This window comes from Oryzias melastigma, linkage group LG1 (assembly GCF_002922805.2).
Source record: "Oryzias melastigma strain HK-1 linkage group LG1, ASM292280v2, whole genome shotgun sequence".
Lineage (NCBI taxonomy): Eukaryota > Metazoa > Chordata > Actinopteri > Beloniformes > Adrianichthyidae > Oryzias > Oryzias melastigma.
In genome coordinates this window covers 32,165,699-32,169,568 of record NC_050512.1, presented here as the reverse complement: position 1 = coordinate 32,169,568, position 3,870 = coordinate 32,165,699, and the positions used below count along the sequence as shown (strand labels likewise).

The 3,870-nt window shown below is 40.4% G+C and overlaps 1 long non-coding RNA gene across 1 annotated transcript in view; it reads right to left on the bottom strand.

Annotated features, from left to right (window-relative positions):
* Positions 1-661: 661 nt before the first annotated feature.
* The window catches only part of LOC112157277, a 4,426-nt gene continuing 1,217 nt past the window's right edge, over positions 662-3,870 (bottom strand). The window contains exons 2-3 of the long non-coding RNA XR_004948683.1: positions 2,059-2,529; positions 662-1,971 (exon numbers count right to left, since the gene is read on the bottom strand). This is a non-coding gene — a long non-coding RNA (uncharacterized LOC112157277). The remainder of the gene's footprint in view (positions 1,972-2,058; positions 2,530-3,870) is intronic.

Sequence of the window (3,870 nt, the reverse complement as noted above, 5' to 3'; positions counted from 1 at the left end):
TTTTTTAGGAACATGACCTTTTAAAATGCTGTATATGTTCCTTGTGTAATCTTATTTGATGAGTTAAAACTATAAAAACTTGAGTTGAAAAAAAGTTGAGAGAATGTATCAGAAAAACTCAAGGAAAATCCATTTGATCATAAATGATGTTTAATTAAATTAATAAAACTCCCGTGTGAAGTAGAAGAGATGTTATTATCTGAAGGATGGGTTACGACTGTGTGACCGTTTATTTTTCAAAAGTTCCAGCAACAGTTAACCCCCCCGACTCACATGTTCTGTGGTCAGTTCTCCAGCTGAAGGGGTCAGGATGGGACGACCTCCTGTGTTCTGCTGTGAGAATGATAGATGGTCTATGGCTGGGTATCGATAATCATTTCCAGAAACGATTCAATTCCAATTTTTGTCGATTTTTTTCTATCCTCCTAATTCAATTTAATTTTGAGTTTACCCATTTATACACATTTGTTTAGAAATACATTAATAATCTACTTTATGGTTTTAATATATTCATATTAATCTGATCCAGATCACATCCTGTAAATGTATCAGTGAAATACTGAGATTGTTAATATCATCCAGAGTTACATGGATTCTCTAAAGGAGAAGTTCCAACAAAAATGTTCAGATCATTAACATTGTTTGACCACTAGGTGGCGCTCACCCGACAGGATTACACTTTATTCCAGAAGAAGAAGAAAGTATGAGCAAAAAATGACGTTTTAGACCACAAATTGTTACTTTAACAAATATTTCCTGTGAGTTTATAAAATGTTCCTTTAGTGTTTAGTGAATTTATGTTTGTTACCATCAGTCATCCTATGGGAAATTCCATTAAATGTTAGCAATGTCAGTTAGCAACAGTCGGTTCTGACCGCGACCACTGCAGTCCGGTTTGGATCTGCCCCCAGACGGACTACAGAGTTGACTATTGACTATTTGAGAAATTGACCGAGTGACCCCGCCCACCTGCCGTTCCAAGCAGGAAGTGTCTCCAACACGGTGGCGTCTGTCTCATGAAGAAATGGCGACTGAATTAACTTGATTTGGTTGGAGCCAGAAGTAAACCGTTTTCTGACGCCGCGCTGACTCAGTCCAGTTCTGTTATACAGTCGATGTTTGCATACTTTAGGCTCGGCGTCTCTGTGAGCTCATTTCTGACCAATAAAACTGGTTCTGATTGTGAATAGATGTAAACACACACAGACAGGATTCGCTGAGCTTGTCCTGGAGATGTTTCCCATCACAGTTTGGGTTCAGTGAAACTCACTCTGAGGGAAACAGCAGTAAATCACATCCTCTTCAGTCACTTTGTTGAAGGAAACATTTTAGGCAACAATAATTTAGCTGCTTTAACGTCTTTTTCTTTGACTTTGTGATTAAAGAGGACAAAGTTCAGGAAAACGTTGAGTCTTCTTGAACAGCTCATCGAGGTTTGAGGAACAGCAGAGCGAGAATGTGTTGAGGCGAACGGATTATCTTCTCATGCAGGACCGCGGAGGGCTTTAAGCTGGTGGTGATTCAGCCGTCTGCGCAGTGTTTGGCTCTGCGGTTATCTCTGCAGCCAAAGTTTGGAATATTTGCCGCTTAAATGCATTCTTTGGTGTTTCTTCACATGTTCCTCAGAGAGTGTTTGCGTCTCTGAGCTCCAGCAGGAAGGACCCAACACTAAGCAGCTGTCAGGGGGACGCTGGTTATCGTCTTCCCCGGGGGTCGGCCTGTCAACTCGTCCCCCCCGACCACTCTCCTCTCAGCCGGGCTTTGGCAGCAGAGCTGGTTAATGCTGATGTGTTTGGGGGGGGGCGACAAATCTGATAATTACTGAGCTGATAACAAATCCCCCCAAACACCAACAGACCCCCACGCCAGACCCCCCCTGCAGGCACTGATGGGGCAACAGGGCTGAACTTGACTCGGAGGACGGGGTCGGACGCTTTGGCTGCTGAGGACGTGCAGAACCCCAGCTTTAACCTGAGAGGACAGAGAGGCGGAGCTTCACTCGACCAGAACCAAAACCACCCGATGGTTCCACCTGAGGAGCAGAACTTCTCATCTGACCTTTCAACCCCCCCGAGAAGCTCCATCGAGGTCCGGTCCGGCCTGCAGACGGGGGGCCGCGGTTCATCATCTGACTCAACCAGCTGAGCATTAGCCCCCCACCCCCGTTGAAACCCAACACTGTTGATGCTCCACCAGAGTGTCTCTGAAGAGCTGAAGGTAGAGAGGTGGAGGTGCGTGGAGAGGAGGCGACAGCGTGGCGCGGGGAGATGTTTAGTGTTTAGAAGGCTTTTCCAACAGTAAACATGAGTTACGGTAACGGTTAGACGGTGATGCTCCAGATCTTTACTCATGGATCTGAGCTGCTGGAAGTTTCTGCTCTGGACTGAATGAATGGAAAAAGCTGCAGGTATAAGAGTGTTTTAGAGACACACTTCATTGGTACAAAAACACAGGACGTTCACCATGGGGGGGCTGGAAGTGGACCCTTTGCCGGAGTGAAACTGGGGCGATTCATCAAACGCTTCAGGTCTGAAACAAGAAAAGAAAGAAGAAAAATTCATCTGGAAAAACAGACAGAAACCCTGAGTTTGAAGTGACTCACCGAGAGCACAAAGTTGACGTCTCTTTTGTTAGTCCTGGAAAGGGTTAAATCTGTCTGCAAGATGTTGTTTTTATTTTATTGTTATTATTTTTAATTAATCTATTTATTTCAAATAAAATAAAATTGGCCACTATTATTTCCTACTACCCAAAATTAACAAAAAATGGTCAAATTTATGAAAATTTATATTTCTTAGTTTGTTCAAGCAGAATTTTAACTTTCAGTATTTACATGTTTACACAAACAGCTGATTGATCAAAGCATTCAGGTTAATTTATAACAGGAGTCTCAAACTCGATCGCACAAGAGGCCAAAATCCAAAACACACCTGAGGTCACGGCCCGAACAGGATAAACATTTATTAAAACTACCTTTTTAAAACTCTAAAACCGTAACTTTGAAACATAATTATGAACTAGATATATAGCATTAGCAGTGATAATGCTAGTGTGAATGCTGAAGCTGAAGGCTACCTAAAATATTAGCCAAATGCCTAAATTATCCTAAAAAAAAAACTTAGGTTAGCCAGTTATGTATCTGAAATATTAGCTAAACTCCAAAAAAGCCAAAGAAATCTTACTAAATACCAAAATAGTCCAGAAAGCTGCAGAATGCCACATTTTTAAAACTTTAAAACTGTAACTTTTTCACATAATTATGAATAATAAAAAGGCAGGAATATTATTCCAGAATAAATCAACTTAAACCTTAAATAACTTTAATATTTTACTCTCCATAAAAATATATTTTGTCAAAATTATACAAGTTGAAAATGAGCTCAAGATAACATCGGGTCATTAATAACAATAAAATAAAATGATCTGGAGGGCCGGATCCGGCCCCCGGGCCGTGACTTTGACACATATGTAATTAATGAGATTAGTTTATATTGGTTTACATTAAATGTCTCAATTATAGAATTATTTTTTGTAAACTAGTTCTCTTTTTAATTAAATTAAATTAAATTAAATTAAATTAAATTAAATTTATTTTAATTTAATTTAATTTAATTTAGGCACTCTGAGCATTTTAAATGAAGGACCTAAAAGCTTGTTTATCCCCTGAACTCTGCAGGTTCTGCTCATGTTCCTCAGAACAATCCTGACCTCCTGTGGCTGAGAACAGCATAGACAAAATGTGTGATTCTGCTCTGATTAAATGCAAACTTTCACTGCTTCTCGTGAAATCCTTCACTAATGTTTGACCCATAAGGTCAGCAAACGTGCACATGTTGTCATCAGATATGGAGTCTCGAAAGAGCCATAATG